Below are 19,040 nucleotides of genomic sequence, written 5' to 3' on the forward strand. Positions count from 1 at the left end.
ACTATTTAAAACAAGTAAATATAGATTTGAATAAAACACAAAAGGATACTTGATACAACAAAAAATACCCTCAGCCCAACATAGCGAACCTAGTAAAACATTAAAGATAATGTCTTACAACAATGAGGATACAAAAACCAGAGTAATGTACTTGGCTCCAAGATAAATGATTTTTAAAACCCATAATATGATGAGCAAAAATACAGTTAAGTATGCAATTGTCCAATCTATTAAATTGCCTTTGTGTGAAAAGAAAAACAATTATTTTGAGTTGATAGGTACTTTGGGCATTAGTTTTCATGATTAAAAAACAACCAAAAAATGAACAAACTCCTAAGTTACTTTTATAGCGTCAAGAGAGATTGAAGTCAGATTATTCTGTTTAGTTAAAGTCTAAACTACATAGAGAATATAAATTTATAGCTACGTATATGGCAATCATATGCCTGGAATGTTTCTGCATAACTTCACTTTTCAATATTTTATCTCATTATCTATTTCCTAAATATATTCAAATCATGTACTCAGACTACGAATACAATTTTTTTTTTAAAGATAAGGTCTTGCTACATTGCCCAGGCTAGAATGCAGTGGTACAATCATGGCTCACTGCAACTTTGAACTCCTGGGCTCAAATGATCTTCCTGCCTCAGCCTCCTCAGTAGCTGGGACTACAGACACATGCCGCCAAGCCCAGCTAAGTCTTGAACTTTTCTTTTGTACAGATGTGGTCTTGCTATGTTGGCCAGGCTGGTTTCAAAGTTCCAGCCTCAAGCAATCCTCCTACCTCACCCTCCCAAAGTGCTGGTATTACAGGTATGAGCCACCATACCTGGCCCAAATTTGTGGTTCTAAAAATATAGTCACTTCTGTAGGCAAAAGGAATGGGTTTTATGTTTATCTTAGTTATTGTTTTTGTCTTTTATTACAAATAAATGCATTTAAATGATTGCTAAACGATCGGAGCATTCCTTTAAAAATGACCCTAAATACTTATGACCTTGGATTGGAACTGGCCAAGGATTTATTGTTATGGTTACCAATATTTATGAAACAATGCATAATTAAAGCATAGTAGAGTTATTTCAGCTTGTTTAGAGGCTCATATTCCAAACAGTAATGGAATCTACAAATAACAATACACACATTGTGTGGGCATTAATGACCATGCTGCATGTCCACAGAGTGACCACAAGCCTCGGCTTGCCTGGACGTCCTGACTGGCTCCTGATGCCCCAGCATCTATAACGGTACTCCTTTCACTCTCAAAAACATCCAGATAAGGATGATAAATTCTAAGGGCACCCCGTTCATCTATATGAAGATTTACAGACTGCTGGTTTTCCAATCACCTTTATCATTACCATCATCAGAGTCTTTAAGCAGATGATTTTTTCAAAATGCAGTTGACGCCGACCTAAAATTCAGCTTCAGGTGAAAAAGCAGACATGAGAGACAAAGCAGGCAGGGCCTTGTCAAAAGAGCCCCAGCTTTGAAATATTTTAGAATGCCTAAAAACAAAACAAAAAAAACGCTGTTGAGCTGACTTGGATAACTAGGTAAGAATGATCTGTAGGGTCAGGTGCAGTGGCTCAGGCCTGTCATCCCGGCACTCTGGGAGGCTGAGGCAGGCAGATCACGAGGTCAGGCGTTCGAGGCGAGCCTGGCCAACATGGTGAAATCTCATCTCTACTAAAAATTACAAAAATACAACCAAATGGTTGTACACGACTGTAGTCCCAGCTACTCAGGAGGCTGAGAAATGAGAATTGCTTGAGCCCGGATGGAGGAGGCTGCAGTAATGCAGTCAGCCTGGATTGCACCACTGCACTCCAACCTGGGTGACAGAGTAAGTATAAAAAAAAAAAAAGTTTAAATTAGACTGCAACCACATTCAGTACCTGTCTTGCTATTACTCCATCTTGCCCACTGTGTCTATAATGGAGTGAGTTAGGGCATGGAGACAATCCAGAACCACTAATTTTTTCCTACTTTCCTACTCACCCCTCGTAGAACCATCATTTTATCTGTAGCATAGCCAAGAGAAGAAGATCCAAGGCATACGGTGCACAACAAAGTTAATCATATCTGCTACTGCACACGGATGTTTCTTTTAAACCTCACCTCTTAAAATCAGAGATCTCTCTCTAACAGGAAAGAGCCAGGAAGGTAGTGATACTCAAACAGCCTGGCAAGAGGAATGGCTCAATAGTGGGGAGCAGGTGTCCCAGGTGCCAGGGAGCAGCTCCCACTGACCAAGCAGAGCTGGCCACTTGAACCTGTCCAGAAGGCACTAGAGGCCCTGCCCAGCCCAGATGTGCTGGCATGGCATCAGCTAAAGACAGCCCCACCAGGTCCCACCTCTGTTTTCAAGCATGATGAGCTAACAGGTGACCTTTCTATACAGACCACTCAATATTTTCTTACGAGGACTTTACGACCCTGGTAAATATGAATAATTCTATTTCTGCATACATGTAATGATCTGCAGCCAGGGTGAGCAATGAAGAACAGGTGGAGACAAATGCAGTAAAGTGCATATAAAGGTGCAGGTGGCTTTTTGCTTGGGGAGATAAAACTGTTATTTCGAAAACATAATTTGAAGAGTCTCTGCTGAAAATATATACAAAGCTTTGAATTTCACGTTACATGAAATCCCACGATGAGTTAATATAATCACTCTTTAAGCAAATGTACTCTCTTAAAATTCAAACTCATTAAAAATTGAATTCTACAAACATTTATTAAGCACTGGTTTCAAAGAATGTACAGGCTAGTGGGAGAGAAAGACATTTAATCAAGTACATGTTTAATCAACACAATGTTTAAAAAAGTGTGGTAAGAATAAAGCTATAATGGGAACCATGCCAAGCACTTTATATATATTATCTTCAGTCCATCTGTCTCAGCAAAGTAAGCAGTAGTATTGCCACCATAAAGATGAGGAAACTGAGAGTGGGGAGATTAAATAACTTGCCTGAGCTCATACAGCCAATAAATGGAAAGACCAGAATTGAGACCAAATCTGTCCAATTCCAAACCCTGTCCTCTTCCCCTAATCTTCATGGTCTCTCCAAGAGTAGGACACAGCATGAACAAGAGTTATGGGAGGCCAGCACAGGACCACTCAGTCCAGCATGCTAGGGAATAGGGAAGGCTTCCAGGGCACAGCATCTCTGGAGATGAGAATGATTTGCTGTGTGAAGAGAAGGAACACAGGAAAAAGCAAGAAGCTGCGCAAAGCCAGGAGGGCTGAATGTGTGGAAGGGGAGGCTGAATGGCCAGACTTGACCTCACTGGGAGATGAGGCTGGATCCTCGCATGTGGAAAACAAGGCTGGACTAGGGTAGGGGCCAGGCTAGGAAGGCCTGGGCTAAAGGCAGGACCTTACTCTGAAAACACTGGAGAAGTCTCAATTTGACCCTGGAAAATGGTGGTGGGGGGGGGCGGGGTGGTTATAAAAATGATGATAGAGAAAGAAGGCAGATTTGAGAAGTATTTGGGTCAACTGACCTTGTTAATGACCCCCAGGTACATTTCATTATCAAGACCTAATGAAATGTGCCTAGGGTCATTAACAAGGTGAGTTAAAAGGCGGACCCTCAGGCTGCTGACTTGGGTGAGAGAGCACATGATGCTGCCATGATCACCCGAGATGGGGAACTCGGGAGCAGAACCACCCCAGGCACCCTCTGCAGCCTCCTGCCTTGGAGTAAGATTAAGCCAGACAGTGTGTGGGAACAGGAATTTTCAGGAGGCCATTTTAGAGCAACAGGTGCCTTCCCAGAGCTGCCCCCTAAATGAGTGGGGACATCTGGGGATGGGGAAGACGACATAGCAATGGAAGGAAGGTGTCCAAGCCTAGACAGCATGATCTGAGACCTCCTTCACAGCCTTTGTCACACGACACAGTGTCCTGCCAACAGAGTAGGAAAGAAACCGAAGTCCTGACTCCCAGCCTACATTTTCCCTATTTCTGTCATATTCCTTATAAGAGAGAGACAGAATATTATTTTCTCCTATCAAGTATCTTTATTTTTCCTATTTCATGACATTTAAAAATTTATTTAAAAAAATAATACATCCACATTAAAAATATTCAAATGATCTAGAGAAGCACAAAATAATAATTTAGTCTACTTTTTCATACTTCAAGCTCTCAATCTCTTCCCCTTTTCCACGGGGAAGGTTATCAATGTTAAAGGCTTCTTGTGTATCCTTCCTGAACAAAACTGAATACCTTTATACGTACTTTTGATTACACACATAGGGTCATACTATATATACGCACACTGCTTTGTACATGCCATGATATGTCTTATTTGTTCACATAATATCGCCTATTTGTTCATGTAAAAATATATGTTGAGAGGCAGTCTAGCATAGTGGTTGAGAGAACAGCCTCTGGAGTCAGAACAATGGGTCTGAATCCTATCTCTGCCTCTGACAAGGTATCTGACAATGAGGAAGTTACTCTGTGCCTCAGTTTCCACCTCTGTAAAATGATGTTAATAATGTACCCATTTCTTAGGATTGTTGTAAGGGTTGTGAGTTAATGTATATAAAGCATTCAGAATACCAACTGCTATATAAATATTTATTATTATTTTTACATGCTCCTATCAATATAGATAGATCTCTGATTATCTTCTTCATCATTTCTGGTTCATTTCTTTTTATAGATACAAGTTATTATCTAGGGTTATTTCCCTTCAGCCTAAAGAAATTCCTTTAGCATTTCTCATAGATTCTTTGCAACAAATTCTTTCAGTTTTTGTTTAATTATAAAGGTCTTTATTTGGGCTTGAATTTTGAAGGATAGTTTTGCTGGACATAGAACTCTGGGTTGATATTTTTTCTTTCACTACGTTTACCTTCTACTATCCATTATTTCTGATAAGAAGTCTCCTGTTAGTCATATTATTGTTCCTTCTAGGTATCTTTTTTTTTTCCCCTCAGGCAGCTTTCAAGACTTTTCTTATTTTTGGATTTCAGCAGTGTAGCTCTCATGTACATGTGTGTGTTTTAACTTATCTTGCTGAGTGTTTGTTGAGGGATCAGTAAGTTAATATGTTTTACCTAATTTGGAACATTTCTGGCCATTATCCCTTCAAATATTTTTTCTGCCCTAATCTCTTTTTTTCTTCCGGAACTCCAACTATACACATTAGACTGCTTGATACTGTCCCACAGGTCTCTGAGGCTCTATTTGCTTTTCTTCAACCTTTCTTTTCCTCAAACTGAGTACATAGGATTGATCTATTTTTTAGCTAACTCTGTCTGCTATTGAACTTACTGTTAAAATTTTCTATTTAGTTCATGTATTTTCAGCTTTCTTTTCATAAAAATCACAACTTTCACCATTTTAAAGTGAGCAATTCAGTAGCACACAGTATATTTCACAATGCTGTATAAGCATCACCACTAGCTCAAGAACATTTTCATCGGCACAAAAGGAAATCCCATATGCATTAAACAATCACTTTCCACTCCCTCTTCCCCCAGCCCCTGACAACCACTAACCTTTCAGCTTTTTCATAGCTAATACTGCTTTTTTTTTTTTTTGAGACAGAGTCTCGCATTATCACCCAGGCTGAAGTACTTGGCTCACTGCAACCTCCACCTCCCAGGCTGAAGCGATTTTTGTGCCTCAGCCTCCCAAGTAGCTGCAATTACAGGCGCAAACCACCATGCCCAGTTAATTTTTGTATTTTAGGTAGAGACAGGGTTTCGCCATGTTGCCTAGGCTGGTCTCAAACTCCTGACCTCAGTGATCTGCCTGCTTTGGCCTCTCAAAAGTGCTGGGATTACAGGCATGAGTTACCTACCCTGCCTGGCCTTATTTCTTTGCTTTGCTTTTTTTTTTTTTTTTTTTTTTTTTTTTTAAGATAGGGTCTTGCTAGAGTGTACTTGCACGATCTTGGCTCACTGCAACCTCTGCCTCCCAGGCTCAGGAGATTCCCCTGCCTCAGTCTCCCTAGTAGCTGGGATTACAGGTGTGCATCACCACATCTGGCTAATTTTTGTATTTTTAGTAGAGACAGGATTTTGCCATGTTGGCCAGTCTGGTCAGGAACTCCTGGCCTCAAGTGATCCACCCACCTGAGCCTCCCAAAGTGCTGGGATTACAGGCATGAGCCATCGCGCCTGGCCCATAGCTACTATTTCTAAGCTGATACTCCCCATCTGTTCATTCGTTGTATGTGTATTTTTATGAAGTCTTTGAACATATTTATGGTAGATGCTTTAAAGTCCTTGTCTGTTAATTGTAAAATCTCTATCATCTTGAGTTTGGCTTCTATTATCTACTTTTTTTTTCCATTTCTAACCTCTATTTAGTGGTTTTTGATAGGACACTGGACATTATGATTGATATGTTATACAGATTCTGGATTCTGCACATTTTTCTGCAGAGTGATTTTTGTTCTAGCAGACAGCTAACTTTTGCTGAACACAAATACAAGTTCTGTCTTCCTTATGATAGGTAGTAGCCAAGATCTTTGCTCAGTTTTTTCAGGTTTAAAGCTGCCACTTTTTCATCAGACCTGCAGACACATAGTTCAGTGGCCAATCAAGGATTTGTTCCATTTTATATGCAGATTTGGGTGTTTGTACCCTCTGTAGCTCCTTCCTCTCTGGGCTTTCCCTCCTAACTTTCTGACTGCTCTGCCAATTTCTACCTCTGCCCTTTAACCTCTCAAAACAGTAAGGCTGTGGCTTTTGGCCATTTAAGTAGCTTTTGGGAGTACTTTCAGGTTAAAGCTACCAACCTGCAAACCTTATCCATCAGTTTGTCTCTTGAGGTAGATTCCCTTCCAGTTTCTGCTTGATTTTGCTTGCTTTCTGGTGCCATATAATAGTAGTTTTAAAAAGAAATTTTGTGAGAGGCCAAGCGCGGTGGCTCACGCCTATAATCCCAGCACTTTGAGAGGCTAAGGCAGGTGGATCATGTGGTCAGGAGTTTGAGACTAGCCTGGCCAACATGGTGAAACCCGGCTCTACTAAAACAAAAATTAGCTGTGCATGGTGGCGTGCACCTGCAATCCCAGCTACTTGGGAGGCTGAGGTAGGAGAATTGCTTGAATCTGGGAGGCGGAGGTTGCAGTGAGCTGAGATCATGCCAGTACACTCCAACCTGGGTGACAGAGCAAGACTCCGTCTCAGAAAAAAAAAAAAAAATTGTGTGGATTTTACAAATCTACATAAAATACAGGGGGATTAGTGCAATCAAGCTACTCTACCATTTATGGGAACCGCCTTATTCTTTTTAACAGTTACATCATTACAATGGTATGACTATCCCTTTATTTAATGAATCCTCAATTTATGGGCATTTTATTATATAAACACACATATATGTTATATATGTATGTAATATAGGCATATATTGTGTGTGTGTGTGTGTCTGTGTCTGTGTGTATATATACATATTTGGAGACAGAGTCTGGCTCTGTCACCCAGGCTAGAGTGCAGTGGTGCAATCTCAGCTCACTGCTACTTCTGCCTCCCAGGCTCAAGCAATCCTCCCGCCTCAGCCTCTGAAGTAGCTGGGACTACAGGCACACACCACCACGCCTAGCTAATTTTTCTATTTTTTGTAGAGACGGGGTTTCACCATGTTGCTCAGGCTGGTCTCCAACTCCTGAGCTCAAGCGATCCCACCTGCCTCTGCCTCCCAAAGTGCTGGGATTACAGGCATGAGCCACCACACCTGGACTTATTTTTATTAATATCTTTTTGGTAACAGTAAAAGAATCCTCCCTTCCAAAGGTGTCCAAGTAGGTGGCTGAAGTATAGCAGTTCGGCAAACATGCTTCAGAAATGGGGGTCTGGCTCCTGCTCATCCCTTAGTAGGCATGTAAATTTGGATAAGTTACTTAACTTCCCTGAATCTCACTTTCCTCATCTGAAAAACAGGCAAAAGAATACGTCCTAATGATAATATTAATGTATATAAAGTACAGTGCTTGGCATATAGAAACAGCTCAGGAGACTGCAGTCTTTCCCAAGAATAAGAACAGGATTTAAGAGAGGGCAGAGCTGGGGTTAAGATCAACATTACAGGGCAGATGGGAACAAGAGGGCTCAGCTGGAATGGGAGGTCACAGGGGAAAGGTGAAAGAACAAAAAGAAGAAAAAAGAGAGGCCCAAAATAATGTGTTTTTATACTAGGTAAGATTTCATCAAACGCTTTTCTTATTCAGAACTACTTTAGTCAAAACTTGTGAAATAGGCAAAGTTCATCCTTGCCAGCACTCCCCTGCCCCCAACTTCTCCACTTTTAGCACTTCTCTGAACCCTCTGGTGCCTGTGTTATAAATAGTCATGTTTTTCAGGGAATGTACTGACCCGCAGCCCTACTAAAGAGCCTTCTTCAACTCCAGGAACACCACTTCTCACAAATATATTAATATTTGCATGATGAGTGACTCCAGAATAAACAGAAAAGAGGATTTTTTTCTAAAGAAATGGATTTGAAAGAGGCATCTGACAATTTACCAGGATGGTATCGCTCTGAAAAAAGCATTGCTTAGGGGGGTTACATGACAGTTAAACAAGAAATGCTCCAAGCTGCTTCTGAAACAAGATGGGGCTTTGTATCCAGTAGCGTACGTGCTTCTGCTAGATAAGAACAATCCACTTCTGGGTTAGACTCCTATCCTCCCAGGGGTGCAAGGCTACCTAAGCAGAGAAGCCACATCAACCAAGTTTGGGTACTTTCCAGAGCCGGTGGGGCGGGGGTGAGCAGAGCCTCTTCGACAATACAATGGGAGAAGGCTCAGTACCTGGTGACTGAACAGGTCCATTAGCAGAGGTTCCCTTCAAACCAGCAAATACCTTCTCCAAGAAGAGGCGCTAGAACACTTTGAGATCCTCACAAGAGGATAAGCGTAACATCTTGGTAAAGGAAGAAGTTTTAACAAGTGGGCTTTAAAAAGGAACCCTGAGCAACAGGAGCCCAGGCCTAGAGGGTGCAGTGGTTTCACCCAGCCAACACCGATCTCCTGGGCTGGGGCCCCCTCACTGCAGCCCAATCCCATCTGTGCCTACTTTAAAGAAATGGACTTTGAGACGAAGGACAGAAATATTAAAGGCCTACCCTTCCCTCTGTGGGAGTCCTTTTGAGCTGCCCATGAGAATCAGAAGAAATGCTTCCTAGTGGCGCAAGAAAGAGACAAGCAGTGAAGTCCACAGTACAGAGAAGGGGCTGCAGATGGAACCAGCGTCTCTGGATATTGTAGGATCCAGGAGCAGGAGGATGCCCCCCCACACATCAGGGAGAGCGCTGGCCAGATGGGGGAGGGGATGAGGGCCAACCAGGGGCAATCAGGTGTCTAACACCTGGAGGAGGTGGAAGGCAGATAGATGGGGACTTGGAGTACTGAGATTTCAACACACTTGTACTTGTCAGGAGGCAATGTCTACAGAATGGTTTCTTGAATTCTTACCTATCCAGTTTTCTTCATGGTTTCAGATAAAGAACCACTCTTAGAGCTGTGAACAGAAATACTGAAGCTGGAATGGCCCAATGTCAGGGCCATTTGTCATTCCCACAGGCCAAGAACATGGGCACTGTCCCCACATGGGGGAACCCTCCAAAGCATAAGCCAAATGGGAACTGGAAACACTTCCTCATTCCCCCAACCCCAGGACTCTCTCTGCCTGTCACATATGCCTGCCCCAGCCTTGGAATTCAGAGTCCGAGGAACAAGGCGGTGGGAACCAGGCGGCAGTCGCTGTTTCAAGGTGAAAAACCCCTACATTAGCTGTGACACTATAGTCAACTTTTTTCCAACTAACACAAATATTTACAATTTTATTCTTACACTTGTAGCAGAGGCCCCTCCCCTCCTCTCCCATCCACAAAGGCAGAAACAGAAAATAACAGTATCACAATAACGAGGAGGAAATAACTGGCCATCGTACCCGCCTTTTATAGACAGATGTTTCTTGGGATTTGCCCACAACACTTAAAGGCCCATTTGTAATTCTGATAACCTAAGACTTTAAACTCTATTACACACTGATTGCTGTCTAGAGCCTCGGGCTCTGGTTTACAAGCCTGTTCTGCCTTCCTGCAGGCTCGCTATGCTTATAAATGACACCTTCCAGTGTCTTAAAGTATGAAAGGCAGCTAGTCCTGAATTCTCAGGCTGCTAATGGTTTCACATAAAATGAGCTCCTATGATTTTATTACCACCCTGGTGCAACTTCACAGGTGAGGAGCCACCAGGGAAAGGATGAGGCCACGTCTTTCACTCCTGGCCTTCTGACTCTTCCAGGCACAAGCAACTTTTCCACTCGATATTGCAAATGACTGTTCCAACTCCCAAGGCTGCTGATTAATCCAAACAGGGTCTACAATGTCACTTAAAGAAACCGAGAGTAAGTCATCAAGTCATCTCTCTGGAGAGAGGGGTGATGTGAATTCACTTCCTAAATTCACAGCAGTAAAGCTGATTAAGCAACTGATCCTTTCTATTTTTACTCAAATATATACAGTTAACAGGTATCGGTTCACTTTGCATGTTGGGAAATAACTATTGGAAAATATTAAATTTCACATTCCAATCAGATATGCCAGACACCAGTTTTGTAGACAGGCTCACAACACAAAGATGATTGTACTTGGAGAAATGATCGTGTTAGCTACACGAGTAAAAATGTTCCGATGGGTTTTGTAAACTTCACGTTCTAGTACCTCTGCATTTATGTGATGTTTTAATAACACACAACATGCCAAATACAGCACCAGTGGGCTGCTTTTGAAAGAAAACAACTCCCAAAAGCCTTTAAAACAGAGTTGAGGCCGGGCGCGGTGGCTCAAACCTGTAATCCCAGCACTTTGGGAGGCCGAGGCGGGTGGATCACGAGGTCAAGAGATCGAGACCATCCTGGTCAACATGGTGAAACCCCGTCTCTACTAATACAAAAAAAAATTAGCTGGGCACGGTGGCGCGTGCCTGTAATCCCAGCTACTCAGGAGGCTGAGGCAGGAGAATTGCCTGAACCCAGGAGGCGGAGATTGCGGTGAGCCGAGATCGCGCCATTGCGCTCCAGCCTGGGTATCAAGAGCGAAACTCCGTCTCAAAAAAAAAAAAAAAAAAAAAAAAAAAAAACAGAGTTGATTACCAGAAAATACATGAAATTCACATATGCAGGTATATCTAACTTTGACCATTTTCTTCACTTTGACGGTGACTTATGGCAGGCTAAATACGTGAATGCAGTTCTGAGATTATTTAGCAACATTATTTCTCCTGGGGAGAAAAACAATCTAAAGCCATGCAAACTAATTTTTCCATTTGCAAATGAGGTTGACTAATAAATGCTTAGTGGGGGAAACCTTAGCTTTTAGTATCTTTTAAAAACAGAAAAAGCAAATTAACTTTTTTTTTCTTTTTTTTAATTGCATTTTAGATTTTGGGGTACATGTGAAGAACATGTAACATTGTTGCACAGGTACATTCATGGCAGTGTGGTTTGCTGCCTTCCTCCCTATTACCTATATCTAGCATTCCTCTCATGCTATCTCTCCCCAACTCCCCACCCCCCGCTGTCCCTCCCCTATTTCCCCCCGACAGACTGCAGTGTGTGATGCTCCCCTCCTTGTGTCCATGTGTTCTCATTGTTCAACACCTGCCTATGAGTGAGAACATGCAGTGTTAATATTTTCTGTTCTTGTGTCAGTTTGCTGAGAATGATGGTTTCCAGGTTCATCCATGTCCCTAAAAAGGACACGAACTCATTGTTTTTGATGGCTGTATAATATTCCATGGTGTATATGTGCCACATTTTCCCTGTCCAGTCTATCATCGATGGGCATTTGGGTTGGTTCCAGGTCTTTGCTATTGTAAACTGTGCTGCAATGAACATTCGTCTGCATGTGTCCTTATAGTAGAACGATTTATAATCCTTTGGATATATACCCAGTAATGGGATTGCTGGGTCAAATGGAATTTCTATTTCTAAAAATATGGAACGCTTCACGAATTTGCGTGTCATCCCTGTGCAGGGGCCATGCTAATCTTCTCAATTTTAGTATATGTGCTGCCGAAGCGAGCACAGCAAATTAACTTTTAAATGCCAACTGTGAAAAAAAGTTGAATGTGGCAGACTCTAGTTTTAAAACTTAAAAAAAATTTCAAATTCAAATAAACAAAATGCCACATAAGTGGCTTACATAAAAAAAAGCCTTCAAAACCCAACAAAACTGAACTTAAAACTCACACACAAAAAATTTTCCTTTTTAAGACCAAAGATCTTTCAAGACCATTTGTCATAGGCTTAGAAGTGGTGAAAGCCAAACCAGCTGCCCAAAATTATTTACTTTGTAGCACAAACAACTAAGGATGTAACACCCACTAACTGACCTGCCAAGAAAATGCAAGGTTAATTTATTCTGCATGCTTTTGATTTTACTTTCTGTTAAAACAATACTCATCTCATAGTCAACCCTTTAAGTATCTTATCTTAATAAAAAATAGAAACAAGAAAGGAACACAGAAAAAAGGAGACAGTGGCAAGAAACAAACAAATCCAGATGTCTGAGTCAGGAATTAAAGATTATCCCATTAATTAAATCTATGGTAAAATACATCATGAATACTTTTTTCCTCTCAAAAGTGTAGGATTAAAAAATGAAAATATCTACAATATTTACTACATTTTTGGCATACTTTTATGCACTTTTTTCAGATTCAAAAGCATCAGCCCAAACACAAAACCAGTGTGAATTCCATGGACAGAAAGCTCTGAGTAGAGCCAGTGCTAGATGAGTCGTAAGTGCAGACAGTCCTGCAAATGTAGCCACCACTGGAGCCAGCTTATTAGTCCCGAAATATAGAAATTCTTTGTAACTGAAGCTCTGGAATGTCATCTGTCTTAAATTACATCCACCTGGGATTACATTCTGATGACCAATACGGGTAGATTACTGGAATGGTAATTGACATTTAAACTGTTTGAAGTTTCTCATTAAGGTCTCTTAACAAATTAACTGCAGATGTAGGAAGCGAAGTATATAGTACACAGAGAAGTGAAGTCACCTGAAAGCTCCAAATAACTGGCACTATTTAAATGTACATTATAAGTACATTAACGTGAGGATGAACTGGCTGCATAAGCTGCAGAGTTCCACCACGTTTTGTCTATTCCAATTAGATTTCACAGCAGACCGTGAATGTAATTCAAGTAAGAGAGAAAGCCAAGGGGTTCAGATGACATGGGACTACCTCTTAGGCCAGGTTACAGAGTGAAAGGCTAACTTGATGGAGGTCGAAAGAGATTAAACATCTCCACTGGCTCCTTGTTGCCAATGGTATGTAAATCTGAAGTTGGTCCCAGGCTGGCCTGGAAATCCCTTTATAGTCTGGCCCCAACCAACCCTCACTCTCAACGTCATGCCCAGCTCCTGGGAATCCCACACTCCATAATTACCTGCTCATAACTCCTCTGCTGGGCCTTGTGCATGCAGTTCCCTCTGCTATGAACACTCTTCCCTCTGCCATCCTTTAAACTCTGCCCAGAGGGCAGCTTCCCTGGGAATGGTCCAGGTGCCCTCCAAAAGCCACCCTGCCTCTGTATTCCCACAGCATACTGCACTGATCCCTGCTTCACCACCGGCCACGGCATCTTCATTTCAGTCAACATTTACTCAGGATCAACCACAGGCCAAGGTACTGCACTGGCTACTTGAAGACTAAGACACCATAGGGGAGGAATTATTCCGCCAAGGCCTCCTCCATGCAGCCAGCCACCTCACACCGCACATTTAAATAGTGCCAGTTATTTGGAGCTTTCAGGTGACTTCACTTCTCTGTGTACTAAATATTTCACTTCCTACATCTGCAGTTAATTTATTAAGAGACCTTAATAAGAATCTTCAACAGTTTGCCTGCTTCTTAGCAGGCAAAGGAGGCCATATCTCACGTGAGATGCGCCAAAGCACCTTCTGGAACCTGCCACAGCAAAGATCCTCAGGAAATGTTCTTCCCTTCTCTCCTCTTAGGAGCTGCCTCAGTCATGCTCCATGCCTGGGACTCAGAGTCTGGGAGGCATGACTCCCATTCTTGTCAGAAGAATGTATAAAGGAGTGACTGAATAATACACAAAGATGTGTCATAGGTGCCTCTGAATACCACTGATATGTTTTAGAATTCTTTGTGATAAAAAGTTGTTCTAGGAAATATTTTTCCATTTACCTACATAATACAATCAATAAGTTCTCCAAGAAATGGTTTGTTCTTACTAAAATCCAAATTTAAAAATTTTTTAAAAGAGGAAAAATCACATCAAGCAGTAAACCATATGGCTGTGAAGATAAGTTTCTTATCCTTCACTAACTAAACGCCCAAAATATTAACATTTTTATGAATTCTCCCAAAACCAGTAATTAATAAAATGCACCTGTGTCAACAGTCCCGTTTCCACCTTTGTAAGTCACTTCCTCGGCCAATCCCTGGGCTCCTCAATTAGCACATTAAATGTTTGCGGAGCCTGAACGCTGCTAATCCCTGCTGGTCACCGGCTAGTTGCTAATGCTTAGTGGTTCCCACAGAAAACAATATGAGGTCTCAGAGCCAGGCCGGTTAGCAGTTTCCCAGAAGGGACAGGAGTGAGTAAACATGATGCCTGGTCCTCAAGGAGCTTACAGCCCATTGGGCATGAAATGAACAGCAGAACTCCCAAGTGGGGGACTCAGCCCAAAATAGTCCCTGAGTCGATAGATGAGCTCTGATGGAGAAGGCATGGGAGCAGAGGAGCTCTTCCACACGCTGGCCATAAGGAGGCGACAGAACTGAGTCTCTGAGCCATGCCTTCCATCATGGCTTATTTCAGTAATAACCTAGAGTGTATGGCGTGAAGGTGGGGGAAGGATGAGGCTTGGGGAAAAACCAGAAACAGAAAGAAAATTTCAGGTTAAAAGTGAATGTTATTTTGGATCCTGCAAAGATGCTTCCACTAAGCTGGAAGACCATGACTTTCTTAAAATACGACTTCCAGATGCTGGTCCTGAGTTGAGGAAGTGTTATGTGTTCAATAGATGAGAAGCTCTGAAATAAACAGAATGTAGCTAGGACAGGGACACTGGCTAGGGAGGACCTTTAGACCACATGGACTTAGACTGGCCAAGCTCTCCCGGGGATGCCTCGGTGCTGGGGTAAAGCCACCTTCAGACACTGAGGTTTCCCCTCTGCCCACAACTCAAATGCATAAACCAACAATGTAAACCAGTTGTAGAGAAGAGGCCCCGTTTACACTTTTGAAAACTCTTTCACAAAAGAGAGAATATTTAGGAATCTAAAAACAGCCTTGGCATCTGTTCAAAAATTCAAGCCAAGAAAGAACCTTCAGATTTGATATCTTAAATTAGCAGGAATGTTTAGACAAATCTATAATCTAGGAAAACATACACACACCCACACTCATGCATAAAAACTTTGCCTTTCCACCCTCTCATGTCAAATGGATAATTACTGATGGATTCTGTTCACTGTGACCATATGATGATGCATTCATTCAAGAATCATTTAATCAGTGCCTACTGTGTCAGGCACTGTGCTGGGCACGGGCATAAAGAGTGAACGTGGAGTTTCCAGCCCAGTGTGGGAGACCAAACATAACAGGGAGAGGCACACATTCCTGGCTCATGACAAGCACATAAGTGCCATGAAGAACAGGATGCTATGAGGGAGGGAAAAGGTGGGGAAGGGAGGACATGCTTCAGGTGGTCACCCCCACTCCAAAGATGCAGGCTTTCGGTATCTATCTGATGTTGTTTTTTACATCCACTGTGTATTAGCGTTCTTATGAACCACGTACATGCCATACCTAGCATTCAATGCATCATCTCATCATTTACTTCTAAATGGACCTTGGATCTGACTCCCTGAGCCTCAAAGCCCACGGTCTCTGGATCTAAGGAGGGAAGTGTTAAAAATAATAATAATAAATAAATAAATAATAAAGAAAAGCCCATGGGTGTTTGCCTTCCCCACTTGAGGGAACAGGAGAAGGCCAATGATGCGTGGTAAGTGGACTGTGTGAGGAGAACGGAAGGCAGTGAGATGAAAGAGGTAGAAGGGGGAAGATCATAAGCTCCTCGGAATCCAAGGGAGGGCCAGGGTTTATTATAAATGCGATGGGAAGGATGTGAAGCAGAGAAGTGAAATTAGCCAACTTGTGCATTTAAAAATGATTTAGAGGAAACCATGAGATACGACTTCACACCCACTACCATGGCTGCAATAAAAACAATGGAAAATAGCAAGTGTTGACGAGGATGTGGAGGAATCAGAAACTTGTACGTTGCTGGTGGAATGTAAAATGGTGCAGCCACCGTGGAAACAGCTGGGTGGTTCCTCAAAAAGTTAAACGTAGAATTACCATATGGCACAGCAGTTCCTAGGTATATGCCCAAGGGAATTAAAAACAAATACCTGTACATGGATGTTCATAACAGCACTAAGTACAATTGCCAAAAAGCGGAGACAGTCCAAATGTTCATCAACTGACAAATAAATTTTTAAAATGAGTCAGGTGTGGTGGTGAGTGCCCGCAGTCCTAGCTACTTGGAAGGCTGAGGCAGGGGGATCACTCAAGCCCAGGAGTTCAAAGCTACAGTGAGCTATGATCATGCCACTACACTCCAGCCTGGGTGACAGAGCTAGATCCTGTCTCTAAAAAATTAAATTTAATTTAAAAAATAAACAAAATGTAGTACTATATCCATAGAAAGGAATAGGTAAGTGCATAGAGACAGAAAATAGAGCAGTGGTTGCCAGAGGCTGAGGAGAGGAGGGAATGGGGAGTGAACACTCAATGGATAGTTTTCCTTTAGGGTGAAGAATGTTTTGGAAATGAATGGTGATGGCTGCACAACACTGTGAATGTATTAAAACACCCTTGAATAGTACACTTTAAAATGGTTAGTTTTAGGCCAGGCGTGGTGGCTCACACCTGTAATCCCAGCATTTTGGGAGGCTGAGGTGGGCGGATAACAAGGTCAGCAGTTCGAGACCAGCCTAGTCAATATAAAACCCCGTCTCTACTAAAAATACAAAAATTAGCTGGGCATGGTGATGGGCATCTGTAGTACCAGCTACTGGGGAGGCTGAGGCAGGAGAATCTCTTGAACCTGGGAGGCAGAGGTTGCAGTGAGCAGAGATTGGGCCATTGCACTTCAGCCTAGGCAACAGAGTGAGACTCCGTCTCAAAAAAATAAAATAAAATAAAATGGTTAGTTTTATGCTATGTGAATTTAATCTCAAAAAAAAAATAAATATTGCTTGGAGGGATACCCGCAGATGTAAACAATCGTTTTTCACAGTGGTCGAGATGACAAATGACTACCAGGGTAGGGGCAATGGAGACAGAGAGACAAGGACAGATCCAAGAGATATTTTTGGAACCAACAGGTCTAGATTATAGAATATACATTTTAATATCTATGCTGGCAGCACGTAACATGAGAGGCAATGAGGGAACTCAGCCCATTAGATGATTATTCCAAGAGTTCAAACCTGAATCTAGAACAGTGGGTGAGTATGCAGAATAATGTCCCCAAAGATGTCCACGTCCTTATACCCACTATCTACCGATATGTTAGATAACATGGCAAAGTTGAATGGAGGTTGCTGATCAGCTGACCTTGAGTTGGGGAGATTAGCCTGGGTTATCCACGTGGGGCCAACGTAATTACAAGGGTCCTTCTAAGTTGGAGAGGGCGGCAGAAGCAACAGAACCCGAGAGATGGCAGCAGTGGGGGGAAGAATTCAATCTACTGGGGCTGGCTTTGAAGATGGATAAGGAGCCATGAGCCAAAGAACGTGGGCAGCCTCTAGAAGCTGGAAAAGGCAAGGAAACAAACCCCCCAGAACTGCCAGAAAGGAAGCTCTCCATTCCTGTAAACACTGTCATTTCAGCCCACAAAGACCCATATCAGACTTCAAACTTGCAGAAGCTTGAGTTAACAAATCTGTGTTAACTTAACCAGGGGTGTCCACTCTTCTGGATTCCCTGGTCCACACTGGAAGATTTGTCTCAGGCCACACATAAAATACACTAACAATAGCTGATAAGCTAAAGAAAAAAAAAGTCACCAAAAAATCTCATAATGTTTTAAGAAAGTTTACAGATTTATGTTGGGTTGTATTCAAAGTCATCCCAGGTCATGTGTGGCCCACAGGCCCACGTGTGGACAAGCTTAATTTAAACCATGATGTTTGTGATAATCTGTTATAACAGCAATAGGAAACTAATACAATGAAAAAAAGAGTTGGCACCTGAAGGGGAAAATCAACGGGCCTGGCAACACAAGGGATGTGGGTGGAAGAGGAGAGGACAGGAGAGGCTACATCAAAGACGACTGGGAGTTTTGCGCCTCGATCACCTTCATATGGGGAAGGCTGGCAAAAAGTCAGCAGAGAGGTTAGGGCTCTCAGGGAAGAGACAGATGGCTGGCTGAGGTGTCCGGGGAAGGAAGGCTTCCAGGAGGAAGTGGCGTTGATGATCCAGAGTGTGGGCATGGTGAGTGGCACATGTGGCCACAGGTAAGGGCCCTGGAAGGAACTGGAAAGATGGAGGACGGGTGAGGAGGTGCATGCATGACACGCTAAGGGGCCTGGACTTTATGTGGCAGGTAATCGGATATCATCAGGAAATTTATGCTGTCCAAGGGGGTGGGCACCATGATCAGAGTGCAGCGCTAGGATGCTTAAGGTCAGTGAGAAGCGTGTTTTCATGTTAAGGGGTGGGGAGAAGAGGTTTAGGGTAAGGATTCTTCCAGTCCCCTGGTGCAGGCATGTAACCAGATTACCTGGAAAATCTCTGATGTTCTTTCTGCAGGACAAGTAGACACTGATGATTCAAACCCACAGCTTGGACCTTTGTCCAGAGGACATGAGGGGTGGCAGAGACACTCCAAGCCTCTCCTATACCCATATTCTTTTCCTGGTAGAGGACAAATTCTCTTGACTGGCTGACTCCTTCACAGTTAAGGCATCTGCAGAAGGCATTTCTTTTTCTTTCTTTTCTTT

General features: G+C 42.6%; 1 protein-coding gene and 1 pseudogene across 3 annotated transcripts in view; both read right to left on the reverse strand.

The window, feature by feature from the left end:
* Positions 1-19,040, reverse strand: part of CLYBL (citramalyl-CoA lyase) — a 277,851-nt gene that overhangs the window by 245,160 nt on the left and 13,651 nt on the right. The window lies entirely within an intron of this gene.
* On the reverse strand, positions 11,972-12,067 carry LOC135268981 (U6 spliceosomal RNA; annotated as a pseudogene).

Source organism: Aotus nancymaae, unplaced genomic scaffold (genome assembly GCF_030222135.1).
Source record: "Aotus nancymaae isolate 86718 unplaced genomic scaffold, 86718_ANA_hifiasm-v0.15.2.pri h1tg000048l, whole genome shotgun sequence".
Taxonomy (NCBI): Eukaryota; Metazoa; Chordata; class Mammalia; order Primates; family Aotidae; genus Aotus; species Aotus nancymaae.